Source organism: Ctenopharyngodon idella, chromosome 1, assembly GCF_019924925.1.
Source record: "Ctenopharyngodon idella isolate HZGC_01 chromosome 1, HZGC01, whole genome shotgun sequence".
Taxonomy (NCBI): Eukaryota; Metazoa; Chordata; class Actinopteri; order Cypriniformes; family Xenocyprididae; genus Ctenopharyngodon; species Ctenopharyngodon idella.
In genome coordinates this window covers 25,606,089-25,623,533 of record NC_067220.1, presented here as the reverse complement: position 1 = coordinate 25,623,533, position 17,445 = coordinate 25,606,089, and the positions used below count along the sequence as shown (strand labels likewise).

Below are 17,445 nucleotides of genomic sequence, written 5' to 3'. Positions count from 1 at the left end.
GCTTGTGGCCCAGATCTGGCGCAAACTTGACACTTTCCTTTGGCCGACTTTTGGCAGGAATGATGGCACTTGGGCGGTCCGCTCCTGTTTTCCAGATTTGGGCCACAAGCAAGCCACAGTAATGCCGCATTTCAGCCATGAACAAAACAAATGAAGCAGAACTGGCCCACATCTGGGCAACAGTTCATTTTAATTCTGGCCCAGATCCAACACCTTGCTGTTGCCCAGATGTGGGCCAGTTATGCTTTATTCATTTTGTTTATGGCTGACATGCGGCATTGGTATGGATTGTTTGTGGCCCAAATCTGGCAAACAGGAGTGGACCGCCCAAGTGCCATCATTCCATGCGGTATGTGGGCCAGAGCAAGGTGTTGGATCAGGGCCAGAATTAAAATAAGGGACAGGGACTTTAACTCATTCAAGGCTGCTCCAATGGTGATATTCAACAAAATGGACATTTTTGAGATTATTGTGTGTGTTACTGTTTGTTCAAGCGTGACAGAGAACTCGATACTGGTGTGACGTCCATGCTCACTATGCTGGCGCGCGTCTTTCTGTGTGTGTGACAGGACATTCACAGACAGTGCGTTCTCTTTTTCTCTTTTGGCGTGCTTAAATGGTTTAAAAGCATTCGCAGAAATAAGAGCGTAATCATATATTGTAATGCTAGCCAAAGGATGAAAAAAAAAAAAAAAACGGATGCTGCATTAACTGTGTTAAATATTTTAACGCGTTAAACTGGAAAAATGAATCGCATGCATTAACATTGACAGCACTAAGTATTTTAGTTGATTTACTCTTTTCAAGCTCTGATTTCTGACACATGGAGAGGCAACAGCAATACAGCTATTTGATTTGCAATCATTTAATTCATAGAGTTTACACTCATTCACTTCACACACTCATTATTGCATAGTGATTTTGGAGGTTTAAGTATAATATCATGCTTTCCTCTGGCTCACCCGTTATCCAGCAAACACGAGGAGTAACTGTGTCAGCCTCAGCAAAATATTATTTGGCAGAATTATTAGTTATATATTTTGAAGCCATTATCTGTGTCTTTCCGAATCAGGTATTTGGCTTCGGGCACACCCCTAATGGAAAGTCATGGAAACCCAACATTTGTGTGTGCCTTAATGAAGGCAAGCGCATTAATGTAGAATGGTAATTAAACTAACTGGAACTACCTGTGCATTAATAGCAAAACTGTAAGTTTATCTGCTTTAAGAACAGTGGCGTTACCTCACTAGTGAGAAATGTCATGTAGCTTTTAAGTTGCTAGTTAAGTTTTTACTGATAAAATAGAGCAATGCTGACAACAGGTTTATGTGCAAGTGTGTGTCCATTAGGGGTGGGGGAAAAATTTGACTCTTAGATGCATTTAAAAAAAAACCTGTTTAACACGAAATACTATTCTTCTCATTTGTTTTACTATATTTATGGGCCACAAGAGAAATAATGGAATAAATTAAGACAGTTAGGATAGCCTACCGTTATCAGCATATTATCTTGAGAAAAGTTTGCACGCTGCTTTTTGTGTGATATACATTGGCTCGCCTTCTTGGTTTAAAACGGAAAGATTTCCCAATATTGCGACGTAACCATTTTGGCTCGCAGAGGGCCCTGCAGATTTGCACTACACCACTGTGTGTGAGTGAGTTAGTGAGTGAGTGAGTGAAGAACAACGCACACGGACAGTGCTTACATCTACTGTGTTTACGTGAACACTCACCAGTGCAGGCATTTTGACACTGTGTATTTGACCAATTAGACGCGCAACCAAAAACAGAGGCTTCAATGCTTGTCCGTGTTACACTCGAAGCACGAGCACAGAAACATCCTGCCAGTATTGAGTTTTATTTTTAATCATCAAGCATGTCCTACTCTTTACTTTCTCATTCATTCATGTTACTTTATTAATAATGCCAACAGTCCCGCCCACTGAAAGCTGCGTGGACTGTCATACAAATACGAATATGATACATTTATAGGACATAAAGGTCTATGCGGTAAAACGAAAGTAACCGGTGAAATGTTTCGAGATGTCCCTTGGCACAGCAGAGCACCAGTTTTAATAAAAGCATATGTTTAAGTTCAGTCACTATTTTACATACTTTAACATTTTCGCGGATGTTCAACAAATCATTCTTTTCGCCGTTACCACAAACAAGCTCTTGGTTACCATAGAAACGGTGCGGTGATGACGGTGATGGCCTCAACATCGCGGTAGGCATCTCATAACTGAGGTATTGCGGTTATCGTCACAGCCCTAATTCAAGCATTACACACATATAGCAAAATAGACAGTGTAACTGACTTACAGGTTTCTTAGACAGTTCATCTTCATTCCTCTTTTTCTCTTCTCGCTCTGTCTCACATGCAAGTTGAAGCCATCTTTTGATGCAGGATTCTTCTTCTTAATCTGTTGCTGTGAGCCTGATGTTTCTGACAAGTAAAGTAATAAAACTAGTTAGTGCAGTATAATTTACAATGAATACATAGATGAATGTCCAATTGAATTATAGTCTTATAGTCTAATTTTTATTTTACTGTTATGCCATAATAAAACATGAGTAAAAACACTTGTCTACACTACCGTGCTGAACCGACTGCAGGTTGGTAGACAGTGAGTGAAAGGGAATTCATGCTGGTCAATGCTGGTTTTTTACAGCAGGAGGATCTACATTGAGGAGACAGACAATGTATCACTTCAGTATTATTGACCACTGGATTTACATTTTAACTGGGCTACATGCTGCCTCCATGGGACTTAATTGTAGATCAGATCATGTTCCTGACTATTTATTCAAGTCATTTTATCCATTTGCACTGAATTACATTAAATGTTACATTTTCAATACCCAGATTCCCCTAAACATCTACTTGCACAAACTTTGATCATATTTAAATGATAAACAACAACTAATAGATAAAAGCTATTGCAGCCACAATAACAAATTATAACAAAGATAAATTATTAATTTAGGGTCTTCAGTTAGGCCTCGTTCATTCTTTTGTCACGTGATAGCAGCATAGGCTAATGCAGGAAACAGACAGATATGACTATTTCATCAGCATTTATTTAGGAATTATCATTTAATTATCACAAAAAAAAAAAAAAAAAAAAAAAAAAAAACTGTCTATCACATATTCACAAATTCAAAGTGCAAGAAATGAGATCAGGAACGCGTCATGCACTCACTTTAAGAGTAAAAGGAATAAAACCAAACTAACGTTATCTTAATGTATGCTGTCACGTCACATGACAAACGAACGAAAGAGACTCGGTGGTGAACTAATCAACGTTATTCACAAGATATTAAATAAAATAGTTAAAAACAATGAACTAATCAGTCTTGATCTACTGGCCATGGCAAAGTATCATAAGAAAAATGTAAACAGCGCGAATATAGCAAATTACTATGTCACAGTCACTTACAATCATCATTCAGCCTATTTCTCTACACAAACATTCATATTTAAAAAAAAATTCCTGAAAATCCAGAGATAGCAAAAGTTGAAATGACTAAATAACTTATCTTCAAATAGTCTTAGCTATGTGTTTGCTTGCTAACAATTTGTTAATTTATCACTTTAATATCACATAAATACTCCAATCAAATGCAATCGCCAACAAAAAGACATTGTTTAAATTCATTATTTTTAATGAAATTTTACCTTGACTTTACTTTGTGCGGTTTTCCAACATCATTTATTGTGAATTATTGTGAACCCCCCCCCATAGCCAGTTAGGGTTAGGGTTAGCCCTAACCCTAACCCTTGCCAGTCGTTACTGTCCCTCATCTTTGCCAAAACTGGCCCAGATATGTTTTAAGATATCTGGGCCACATTTGCTGCATTATATGTGGGCCAGTTTAGGCTCACACCCTGGTTAGCCAGTGCTGACTGTGCCGTACATTTGCCAAATGTGGTCCAAAGTTGGATTCATGTATTGGGGCCATATTTATTATGCCATGTGTGGGCCACTTTAGGTTCACATTCAGAATCGCCAGTGATTACTTTCCCACATCTTTGCCAAAACTGGCCCAGTTGTGTTTTAAGATAACTGGGCCAAATTTGCTGCAGCATATGTGGGCCATATTTGGTTTACACCCAGATTAGCCATGGTTGATTGTGCCACATTTTTGCCAAAGATGGCCCACATTTGGTTTGTGATATTTGGGCCATATTCATTATTTATCACATGGGCCACTTCAGGCTCACATTCAGATTACACATTGGCGTAAGTGCCGCATCTTTGCCTAAAAAGGCCCACATGTGATTTGAAATATTTGGGCCATATTTGCCATGTTACATGTGGGCCACTTAAGGCTCACATACATTTTGTTCGGGCCATAAGAAGGCCTGCAGTGCCGCATCATTGCCTGAAGTGGCCCACATCCGTTTGCTATCTGGGTTGGGAATTAAAATAAAAAGTGTATGTCACACGTTTTTCTAAAGGAACACTGTCCAACAGCGTCACCCGCAGGTGAAGTTACAGCGAGAGTCTGCATCTCTCGTTACTCCTCTCAGCTCACAGAAAATCAACAGACCCCAATAAAGCGTGCAGTGGGTTTAGTAGGGGGTAATTGAGAATAAATGGGGGAAAGTCACATGAGAGGAGGCAATGCCATGCCTAAAGTAAGTGAACTTTAACAGATATCTTGATGATGTACGCATGCTTATATATAGCCTATTATATATATATATATATATATATATATATGGCGAGGGGGGGCGTGGTTCCGTGAGGTCTGCAGCAGGAGAGAGAGTTGGGAAACAAGCAGTGAGTAAGTGGGTCAAGTTCAAATGACAAACACCTGTGTCTTGTTTCAGTAATTGGCATGGAGAGACCGCATAAAGCCATCTGGAAGTGAGACACTGACGGAGAGGGACAGACTGAGGACTCGTGTGTGCGTGGGTGGAACTGTGCTGGAGAAGCCACAACTTTTGTTGAATGTTGCTGAGTGCTGATAGCGTGACTTTCTGTTTGTTTTTGGAGTGAATCAAATAAAGCACGAGTCTCAGTTAAGCCGACCCCGTCCTCTTTCTTCCTAAAAACATTGAACTTGTTACAATATAATATATATATATATATATATAGCCTGTGCCCTGGTGTAAGGCTAAGTACCATTTTATTATTGTACTGGCCATATATATACTATCACGGTTCGCAGGTTCGCCTGTTCATGCTGACTGTTTATTGTTGTGCTGTCAGTGTCAGATTGCCTATCAGCGTTACCGTAGCGACTTACTGCGCTGGTAGAGCAGCTCTTTAGGGTACGACGGTTTCGGAACAAGGTCGTCATCCATGTTGCTCGTCATTTCAGTCCTTTAACATTTTCAGTCCTAACCCTAACTCAAGGAGGTGTTTGATCAAGCAGTCTCAGTCAGAGAGGCAGTGCGAGTTTTGGCTGATCTTCGCCAAGGTAACATGATTATTCAGATAATGTTACAGATTATTCCATCAAGTTCCGCACGCTGGCAGCGGAGTGTAATTGGAATGTTGAGGCGCAGTGGGACATGTTTCTGCATGGGTTGGCTGACCGTATCCAGAACAAGATTTACGTGCTGGAATTACGCACAGCATTAGATGACTTGATTGATCTGGCCATCCGAGTGGACGCGCAGCTGCAACATCGAGATCAGCGTGCTCAGAGAAGCCTGGTTCCTGTTGTGGATGATCTTTCCTCCAGTGTCGCCATCGATACGGTCGGCCCCTCCTTCAATCCCGAGCCCATGCTGGTGGGCAGAGCTTGCCTATCCCAGGAGGAGAAGGAGCAGCGCAGAACACAAGGACTTTGTCTCTATTTTGGAGCTGCTGGACACATTGCTGCCAAGTGTCCAGTAAAAGTCAAACCTCGACAGTAGGTAAGAGGTTACTGACAGGTGGCATTGCCTTGGAAAAATCCTCTCTTTCTGCAACTCTCCTCCTGGTCAGACTGCAATGGGCTGCGAAGCATCACCAGTGTGAAGCCCTAGAGGACTCTGGAGCATAAGGTAATTTTATGGACATTAACCTGGCTCACAAACTCAAGATACCTGTGGTTCTACTCACTCATCCGATATCCATCAATGCTCTGGGCGGACAACCTCTGTCTTCTATGATCCATTCCACTGGGCCGGTGAGTCTCATCACATCAGGCAACCACACTGAAGCGATTCTATTTTATTAAATTGACTCTGCCTTGGCTTCAGTGGTGCTGAGTCATCTGTGGCTCCCACTCCATAACCCTCACATAAACTGGCGTCAGAACACATGGCTTGGAGCAAGAAGTGTCATGCGTCTTGTTTGGTGTCTGCTTGTACTTCTGTGTCTTGTTCTGTGTTACAGGATGAACAGGTGGACCTGTCTAACATGCCCATTGGATAACTTGACCTGAAAGAAGTGTTCAGTAAGTCTCGAGCTGCTTCTCTTCCTCTGCATCGTCCTTATGACTGTGCCATAGACTTATTGCCAGGTACGTCTCCGCCTAAGGGCAGATTATACTCACTTTCCACTCCGGAGAGGGAGGTCATGGAGAAATATATTTCTGATTCTCTAGCAGCCAAACTCATTCGCACTTCCTCTTCTCCTGCAGGTGCAGGGTTCTTCTTTGTGGAAAAGAAAGATGGAAAGACAGCCAGCTAGCCGCTCCTCTGACTGAATTGACCTCCACCAAAACGACGTTCAAGTGGTCCAGTCCAGCTGAGACTGCATTTTCCAAACTCAAAAGCTGCTTTGTTTCAGCTCCCATTCTTGTCACCCGATACTTCTCGTCAGTTTGTGGTGGAAGTCGACGCATCAGAGGTGGGGGTTGGCGCGGTTCTCACCCAGCGCCATTCCGCGGACGACAAGATGCATCCATGCTTGTATTTTTCTCATTGTTTGTCATCGGCCAAATGCAATTATGACATTGGTACTAGAGAATTGTTGGCAGTCAAGTTCGCTTTGAAGGAGTGGCATCATTGGTTGGAGGGTTCGGGGGTACTTTTCATCGTCTGGACCGATCATAAGAATCTTGAGTATATCAGATCTGCTAAATGATTGTGAGCTCTAGGCAGGCTCGATGGGCACTTTTTTCGGTCGGTTCAATTTTTCCATCTCCAACCGTCCGGGTTCCAAGAACACCAAACCTGACGCGCTGTCCCGTGTTTTTGAACAATCTGAATGCCCGCTTTCTCCTGAGCCCTACCACTTAAACGTGTTGTTTCGATGATAACTTGGGAGATCGAGTCGAAGATCCGCACAGCCTTACATGGGGTAACGCCTCTGCCCGGGTGCCCACCGGATCAATTATTCCTGCCTGAGAGTCTAAGGTCCAACGTCATTCGATGGGGTCATTGTTCCAAGGTGGCTTGTCATCCGGGGGTTAATCGTACCATTTTTCTTACAAAGCAACGGTCCTGGTGGCAAACTATGGCCCGTGACACACGTCGTTTTGTATTGGCCTGCTCGGTTTGTGCCAGGTGTAAGACTTCCAGTCGACCCACTGCGGGACTCCTTCAGCCAGTCAGTTACTTTTGAGACCCTGGTCCCACATTGTGCTGGATTTCGTTACGGGCCTGCTAGTCTTTCCTCTTGGTTCCATCCCCAGAGTCATGGTCAAATGGAGAGGGCCAACCAAGATTTGGAATTGGTGTTACGTTGTTTGGTGTCACAGAATCCATCCTCTTAGAGTCAACATATCTCATGGGTTGAGTATGCGCATAACTCATTACCAGTGTCATCCACGGGCCTGTCAGCCGTTTGAGTGTAGTTTAGGTTACCAGCCACCAATTTTTCTGACTCTGGAATCCGAGGTCGCGGTTCCCTCTGCCCACGCCCTTGTCCAGAGGTGTCAACACACCTGGAGGAAGGCCAGACAGGCCCTCCTCCGAGTGGGCTTGTGCACCAAGGCCCAGGCCGATCACCACCGGTCAAAGCCTAACATATACGTCATTGGTCAAAAAGTGTGGCTTTCATCTTCTGATATTCCCCTCCGCTCCATTTATAAGAAACATGCTCCTAAATTCATTGGCCCGTTTACTGTCATTAAGATCCTTAGTCCAGTGACAGTCCACCTCAAAGTCCCTCCAGCATACAGGAGATTCCATCCTGTCTTCAATGTTTCTAAATTAAAACCCGTTTTTCATTCTGACATTCATCCGACTGCCCCGGTTCCCCCACCGCCGCAAATCGTAGATGGGGAAACTGTCTATTTGGTCAGTCGAATTATGGACTCAAGGCGGTGGGGACGCGGATTCCAGTATTTGGTAACTGGGAGGGTTGTTGTTGTTGTGCTGTCTGTGTCAGATCGCCTATTAGCGTTGCCGTATCGACTAACTGCGCTGACAAGCTGGCTGATCAGCCGCAGGTGCGGCTCGTTATCTGTCCTGTATGTAGTCTTGTGTTTGCTGTGTTCATTGTCAGATAGTTCTGGTGTTCACGTCCTGTCTCCGTTGTTCCCAGCAGTATTCTCTTGTCTCCAGTTCCTGTGTGTTTGATTCCTGTTCAAGTTTGGATTTATTTCCCCATCTGATTGTCTCTGGATTATCTTCTCTTGTGGATCAGTGGATTCCAGCCCATTGCAGTCTCCTTGCTCCCAAAGCCTGATACATTCTCTGCGCCACTGTATCTGACCATCCTGCCTTGCTTATCTTACTGCTGTTTATTTACAATGAACTGTTATTGCTGTTACAATACAGAAGGGGACAGAGACACTGGAGTGCAGGTAATAGAGTTTATTGAACAACCAGGAGCAGTAACGGAGTGCAGGTAAGTGAAGGCAGATATAACAGGTGGCAGATATGGATACTGGAGTGATACTTGCCTTTTCTCTTGCAGATATCGAAGGCTGGTGACGGACTGGAGCTGAGAAGACACAGAGGAACTCACACGAGACGAGGAACAACGAAGGAGACTTGGGAACACGCTGGAGACAGGTAAGTATCTTGGAAGGAGTCCTTGAGGTGAGCATTTAGGTAAGTCTATATGCCAACGAGACCGGACAGTGACTGTGTGAGTGCGTGTGCCTTTTGTGCTGCTGCTGATGACTGTGCTGATGGGGTGCAGGTGTGCATGATTAGAACTCGGGTGATGACGTGCGCTGTGGTTGGGTGATGGTAGAGCCTGGCGTGTCTGTGACAATTGCATTTGCAACTGATTCTTTTGTTATTTCCCATGACATATACAGCTCCTCTTAGAGACCAGTGCAAAAGTATAAATTTCTCTGAATTTACTGTTTATAGGTATGTCTTTGTGTAAAATGTTCATTTTTTGTTTTGTTTTATTTTATAAACTACTGATAACATTTCTTCCAAATTTCAAATAAAAATATTGTTTAGAGCATTTAAAAAAAGAAGAAAAGAAAATGACAACTGGTCAAAATAACAAAAATTATGCCATGTTTTCAGACCTTGAATAATGCAAAGAAAAGTTTATATTCATATTTTAAACAACACAATACTAATATTAACACAATACAGTACCACCAGTATGTCCAATTGCTGTTGGGTGACTTTATGCCACTCCTGGCACAAAAATTCAAGCAGCTTGGCCATGTTTGATGGCTTATGACCTTGTGTCCTTCCTCTCGACCAAATTCCAGAAGTTTTCAATGGGGTCATGTCTGGAGATTGGGCTGGCCATGACAGGATCTTGATCTGGGGGTCCTTCATCCACACCTTGATTGGCCTGGCTGTGTGGCATGGAGCACTGTCCAGCAGGAAAAAAACAATTCTTCATGTTGGGGAACATTGTCAGAGCAGAAGGAAGCAATTTTTCTTCCAGGATAACCTTGTACATGGCTTGAGTCATGCGTCCTTCACAAAGATGGATCTGCCCAATTCCAGTCTTACTGAAGAACATCCCAGATCATCACCAATCCTCCAGCACATTTTACAGTGGGTATATATATTACGTCCTTTAGGGGTAAGGCCGGGTTCACACCGCACGCGTCAGCGGCGCGTGAGCAGCGCGTGAGCGTGAACTGCAGCGACGCACGAGTATTCACACTGGAAGCGTTTGTACAGCATCACAGCAGCGGCTCCAAGCTGCATATAAAGTGAGCATTACTTTACAAAGACAGCTATAAATTTGTTTTTATAAGTTGGTCATTTATAAACTTGACAGTCTTGAAAGTTTGTTAACATGCAAGGTGTACAACACTCACATATAAACGTTAAATAAAAATAAATAGCCTTGTGTTATCCATTGCTGCACACAAATGAGGTAAGCTTTGTGTTTTACATCATCTGACGCGTGAACTTGTTTACAACACAGCAAACTCAGTGAGAAAAGCCAGCAAACTCGGGTTTGATTTGGGTATGCAAGAGCCTATATTGCTGTCTGTGTAATAACTAAAATAATGTTTATATATCATATTTTCTGGCTAGTTTAGTTTAGTTTTTTATAATACACCATACTTTAACCCAAACTGAATTATTAAAAACTAGTTTAAATGAGTAAATCTTCTATAAATATTTTTTAATATTAATTTTCTTTCCTGACATACTTCAATTCTTGTTAAAACACACTAGATATGCTTATTCTGTGCATTTTGAGCACTTTTTGTGTGGAATCACATTTATTTTGTCCATCAAAGGTGTGCTTTCACTTTAATTGGGCGTTAGCAGCGCAGCAAAAATAGACCCAGCGCCGAAACGATCGCAGCACTGCTGCTTCTGCTTTGCTCCTGCAAGGCGCTGCCGCCCAGCCTCTGCATGCGGTGTGAATGCTCTCATATCTGTTAACATGGGCGCCGAAAAAAATACGCGCTGCTTACGCTCTGCTGACGCGTGCGGTGTGAACCCGGCCTAAGACGTAACAAATAAAAGAAAAGGACAAAAGGCTTAATAAAAATAATTAAGATATAATTATATAATAATTAATTAATTGTTTTATTAGGGAAATAAAACAATAAAGTGGTATTTTTCATCATTTTTTGCGAACCCGTGTGAATGGGGATAGTTTTATTAACACGGTCATCTGTACAAAGAAAAAACTTTATGTTTTTAGTACATCGTTGTCGTGTAAATATACCCTTAAACGTGACCAGATAAACACTGAGTGAACAAGAGCAACTTAAATATGTAATGGTGATGAACTAAATGATGAATTGTCCATGGTAACAGATAAGTGGCGAGAAACTAAGACAAAGGAGACGTGACGAATGAAAACAAACTAAAAAGTTTGTGAAAACTGAACATAACTGTGGCAACAGCAGGCTAGTAGGACTGTAAAATGTATTAATGTGATTTATGCTAATTTGCAAATAGGTTGTTTTGCTATTAAATGTGTTCTTTTCTTCTCAAATGTGCATAGGATAATACAAATATATGGAAAATTAGGGGGGAAAAAAGTGTATAACAGTTACTGTATAGGGCTTATGTCTCTCTTAGTTCATGAAGCTCTCTCCTAACAAGCTGATGATCTGAATCAGGGGTGTTAAATAAGGGAGGCATGCAAAAATGTGCAGAGCAGGGGGTCCCCAAGACCAGGTTTAAATACTACTGCCTTATGTATAGCGTTCAATGTATTCCAGACACTCACCTGGTAATGCCTGATGAGATTATCAGCATTGTCAGAGATGTACACCATTAAACACTGAATCAACTTCTCTGTGCATTTCTGCAGACAGCATTGGACTGAAAAGTACATGAAACAAAAAAAGTTGATTTTCACAGTCCTTACACAAGCTTTTATACTGTATCTTAACTGACTGAGAAAAATATGATGCCTTTAAAAGCAGACAAATCACCCAAAATGCAGAAAATATGCCAGGTTCACCTTTTATTTTGGCAAAGCCAATTTGTCAAAAACAATTAATAGTCAAGTGTGAAATTAACAAAATTGTATACCTCCAAAAACAGGATGCACCATATCCTTCTATTGTTGCACCACAAATTTTCGCACTGGAAAGACAGATAGAGAAAAACAACAGTATTAAACAACATAAAAAAAAAAAAATGATTGGGCTAGCTTTTTCAATTTTTACTATGTACTATTTTTGGAGCTATGTGAAAACTTTATTGTGTTAGTAGCGTTAGTGCAAACTCGATACTTTTACCTTAAGCAGTCTTCGTGAATACAAACACTGCATAAGCACTCAATACGTTCGATGGAAGCACGCACATTTATAAATATATATAGCGTTATATAATCGCGTGCAAACCGGTTTCCTGAATCACATGCAAAACTCGATATAGAAATAGTTGCAAAGTATTCATAAGTAACATGTTTCTGATTGTTGAATAATTATCAATTAAAAATACAAGTTTAACAAATCCCCAGTGACTACAAATGCAATAAACGAGTGGACATTAAACGACACACTTATATTTTATTCCGTTAATATAAAGCGAAGCTTTAGCTTACCTCCTTTCACCATCGTCACCACATTGTGCTTCAGAAAACGTTGCGTTGTGCTTCCAGTTTACGAATACACCCCACTAACACAATAAATGAGTGTTAATGAATGTTAAAAAAGTCAAAATCTAATGTTTTACTTTGTTAATATAAAGCTAAGCTTTAGCTTACCTCTTATCTCCGTCTTCACCACATCGAACTTCAGAAAATGTTGTGTTGCGCTTCCGGTTAAGGAATACACCCCACTAACACAATAAACGAGTGTTTATGAATGTTTAAATAGTCAAACTCTAATATTTTATTAATTTTCTTTAAAGACAGCTTACCTGACAGAGTACTCGCTGTCTTCACCACATCACGCTTCAAAATGGCTCCAGCTTCGCTCATTGGCTGGATAGAATATTTGCATATCACGCAGCTCACAAATACGTAAAATTTTATGTTAGGTTTACTTAATTTTAACCAAGTTTTAATGCTAGTTGATATTACTTACGTTTTTTCATTTACTTTATGAATACACTTATGTTCACCTTTTACATTTTTGTGTTGCATACACTAGTAAATGTTAAGTAGAGCTATGTTATGAATATATATATTTTTGAGTTTATTCTATTTATCTTGATAAGTAATAGATGTTGAGCCAACGAATCACTTTTTACAGATACGCAAACTACATCTCTCAGCAGGGACGTGCACAGACATTTTGGGGGGCAGGGGCTCAAGTGGAAAAAAGGGCACTTCTCATAATTATTTATTTAAAAAAATAATAAACCCTTAAATATATTAAGACAATTTTGACTTCCTTACCAATTTATTTTAATTCCCTTACACTCACGCAATTGTTCTATACTCCACAGGTTTCTACAAAATAATCAGTTCACACAGAGACCATGGTCTTCTTTAGTATTCACTAGGTTTATCACAAGAGAAGGCAACAGCAACTATTTTCAAGTAGCTATATATTTAGAATAAATGACTGCACCAAGGAGAGGGACATAGTTTCACTAATAATTTGTTTATTTTGCACAAATCAATAAATCATTTTAATTCTTTTGGTGTTATTGGAATACTTCTTTCATGTAGTGGACAATTTTAAGATTGTGGTCCATTTTTGCTTCCATGTCTTTTACTCTAATGGAAAGAAAACTTAACCCTAACCCTACACATTTAGATGGTGTTTGTTTTAAGCCTACTACCCTCCATCTGTTTGCATCTGTAGATTTCTTCTAAATTAACCAAAACAAGCTAATCTGCATATTTAAACAAGTCAAGAGTTTTTTTTTTTTTTTTCCTGAAATGTTATAAATACATTATATATTATAACAAATGCCTGCAGAGGGCGCCAAACGCCTGCTGATTTTTGTTGTTACACAGCACAGCACGATCAAAGCCAACCACCATAATTAAAAATATATTATTAGTTAAATCATAATATCCGGACACTTTTTTTATAGAAATGTTACAGCCACTGTAATTTCTTGTGGACATCAAACATGCAAAGACAGAACGAGGGTTTAAACTTTTATTGATGTATTATCCTGTGTAAGTGTAGATTTAAGAATAGCATTATGTAATGCGGTATTATGATTTTTAAATAGTTTTAACTGGAATAATGCGGTTCATTAAAATAATTCACGTTTGAGAACATACATAGGCTACCTGAAAGAATGCACGGGATGGATCCATCTAGGGCTTTTTTCTTTTTCGCTTCTCATCGCCAGACAGCTGTTGCATTTTCCCGGACATAGTTGCCACAAGTTTTCAGCCAGCAGCAAACACGAGGTGGGGCGTGGCGCGCATGGGTGCGGAAATGAATGGCGTGTCGAGGAGGGAGGCCATCTGAACTCGACAAAGCCGACCTGATATTGTATTTTTTTTCAGTAGCCTAAATATATTTGTTTGACATGGAAGCTGTGTATATATATATATATATATATATACACAGTCTTTCTCTTTCACAGCTCTCTCTGTTATCTTAGTGTTAGCGTGGCACCGGTCCAGGTGTTTTTTCAAGTGCTATTTCTAGAAAGTTCCCTCAGTGCAGCACATAGATTGCAATATTGCACTTGACTATTACGTTCTTGTCCTTTTGTCTGAAAATATCGGGACTAGCTACGTCCATCTCACAAATGTAGAATCCGTCTCTGCAGTCATCTCAACCATCGAATTCCAGTTGCAGAAAATAGACATAGGCCTACTCTTTTTTTCTCTGGTGCTGGAATGTCTTGCGGTGTTGGTAAAAAAAATAAAATAAAACTAACACCACTTAATTTCGAGTTGTTGTAACATGCATTACTGAGATTGTAATGAGTATAATATTACCCAATTTTTATGCATTATATTACTGCATTACAGCAAAAAGTAATATATTACTGTAAGATAATTACTTTTGTAATGCGTTACTCCCAACGCTGCAAGTAAGTAGCTGGTGAATTGGAAGAATAATAGAGTAAACTTTATAGTTAGGCCCACTATGTGTGTCTGATATGAATAAACGTCGGTAAATTATATTTGAATAGATTGTTATTGCTGCTTTCACTGATGTCTAACATCGTGTATTTTACAAACTCTAAATGTATTGTTTTACTAGTGCTTATGTGTATTTAAATGTCTGAAACCTTAAAAAACAAACAAAAAAAAAACAAAAAAACATTATGTGGCTGAAAACACTGCATAGTTGTGATATATGGAAAGCGCTGAGCGCGATCGTCTCACAGCCAAAGCGCGAAAGCACGGTTTGAATCTGGCAGTTATGTGACGTCACTGAACATTCTAAATCCGTTCTAAATATGTGGGACTATACTCTTAGGCACTACACGCAGGCGGGTATCAGACGGGTGACCCGCTAATATTTGATGTAACGGGTGGAATAATATTGTAGCATGTTCTAAATGTTATTGTGTTGCAGATGACAAAGAGTTTAATGCTTATGTTGCATTCTATTTATTTTTGTGTTGGGAACTGTTATCATTAAATGCATTACCTGTTATTGGATGTTCGGGTTAAATATGCGAAGAGGCTCCACCCCTGGTGTGTGTGTGTGTGAGGGAAAGCGGGGAGAAGGGGGCAGAAGAGTGCCTCGCTGTTTCAAGTGCGGTTCTCTGTTCAAGTCGGGGTGTGTACAGCGTGGGTTGTGGCCTACAACAGCCCAAATAAACACCCCTTTTTAATAGCACATCTCATTATTGTCTGAGAACGCTACAACTGGTGTCAGAAGTAAAAACGATTTGCAGACAGCTGGGGGTAAAGTGGCTGATTTGAGTCCTGACTGTGCGCGCATGAGACAAGCATCTGATCTTCCGCTGGTGAGAATGGATAATCCCGTTCGTATTAAGATGGAGGAAGATGACAGAGATGTTGGGGCAGCAAATACGTTTGGTGTGCACACCGCGTCTGTAACCAGTCACTTTAAGGCGAGTTCTGTGAAGAAAGAGCCACGTGAAGCCGCTGCTGCTGGTGAGAAAGCAAGCCGCCATTATCCGCCGCTGCCGAACGGCATCAGCCGCCATTACCCGCCACTGCCGAACATCATGACGTCAGACGCCGGCACGTCGTTCTCGCGTGAAGCGAGGGGTCAAAATGTAAACAATAATGGCGGCGCCCATGAATCGAATATGCCGGTTGGAATAAAAACACCTAAATACTCTGATTGAGAGGCTTTTCATGCCCAATTTGAGCTATTAGCTCATGCATATGCTTGGTCAGAGGAACAGAAGGCCCTTCAGCTCGCTCTTTGCTTAACAGATGATGCGCTCTCATGTTTGTTGCTGCTTGACACTAGTGAAAGAGCTGATTATGGTGCATTGGTCGGTGCATTAAGACACCGCTTTGGACAGTGTTTCCGATCTGAGCTTCTCCGGTCTGAGTTGCACAGCCGTCAAAGAATTCCAGGAGAACTGCTGCGAGCTCTGGCCAACGATATTGAATCTCTAGCATACATACACAGCTGGCACACCCACGTGATTTGGCTGAAGCCTTAGAGTTGGCGCTGGAGAGGGAAATGGCGGTTGAAGCAGCAATAAGGGTGTCAGCGCTGGACCCCTCCCCTACCATCAGGGCAACGGGAGGAGGTGAAAAGGCTTCACCAAAACCTGAAAGGCTGGACGAGATTACAGAGATGATTCATGGGCTGGCGTTGCCTCCTCCCAGACGGCAGACACAGGCCGACTTTGCTGGGGGTGTGGTCAGCTGGGGCACTTGGTTAGGGAATGCAGGAAGGGGGCACAGTAGGCGGGACGCTGCAGACCCCCAAGCCCATGTCCCGCTCAGCGCCAGTGCAAGCAGACAGGCCTACCATGAACAATGGGATGAATGAACTTGGGGTGGTGGTAGTAGGAAGAACAGCCATATCAGATTTTTGTCATATTCCCATTTGTATTGAGGGAGTTGAGTGCAACGCCCTAGTAGACACAGGGTCTACAGTGACTGTGGTTCGTCCTGAGGTGGTGCCAGAGGGAGCACAGCTAGAGGACACAGCAGTTCAGCTCCACACAGTGACCGGGGAGCTGGCACCAATGAAAGGGAAGGGGCTGTTGACACTGACTGTGGGGGGCGTGAACGTGCAGCATTCTGTGTGGATAGCTAATGTGCAGGACAGTTGTATCCTGGGTTTGGACTTTTTGAGGGACCATGGCTGTCAGTTAGACCTGTCTAAGGCCACGTTGAGTTTCGGCAATGGTCAGGTGGTTAAGATGAGGCCTCCAGGAGCTTGTCACACAGATGGGCTGGCGGTTGGTTCCTGGGCATGTCATTTAGATGACGGGGACAACTCAAGCTGCACAGCTCCACCCAGTGCATCCCAGCAAGAGCCCCTGCTACTGCGCACATGGCCTGGGTCTGCTCTGGGAAGAGAGGGGGAGACGATGGGGGCGCTGCGGGAGATAATGCAGAAGAGCTCCGGCAGCTTGGACATGCAGTAACAAGAACAGTTGTGGGAGCTGTTAATGGAGTTCCAGGCCTGTTTTGCCTGTGATGAAGGGGACCTGGGTCAAACTTCCCTGGTACAACACCATATCGACACAGGGGATGCAGCGCCCATACGTCAGCGACCAAGACGCATGCCCTTAGGACAGCAGGAGGCTGCGGAGCAGGCGTTGGTGACGATGCAGCGTGCCAAT

General features: G+C 42.0%; 1 long non-coding RNA gene across 1 annotated transcript; it reads right to left on the bottom strand.

The window, feature by feature from the left end:
• Positions 1 to 11,356: 11,356 nt before the first annotated feature.
• Positions 11,357 to 12,893, bottom strand: LOC127514391 (uncharacterized). The gene is made up of 5 exons (XR_007930620.1): positions 12,655 to 12,893; positions 12,500 to 12,573; positions 12,338 to 12,411; positions 11,821 to 11,874; positions 11,357 to 11,607 (listed from the first exon to the last, which is right to left on the bottom strand). It is a non-coding gene; the product is annotated as an uncharacterized LOC127514391 (long non-coding RNA).
• Positions 12,894 to 17,445: the final 4,552 nt, after the last annotated feature.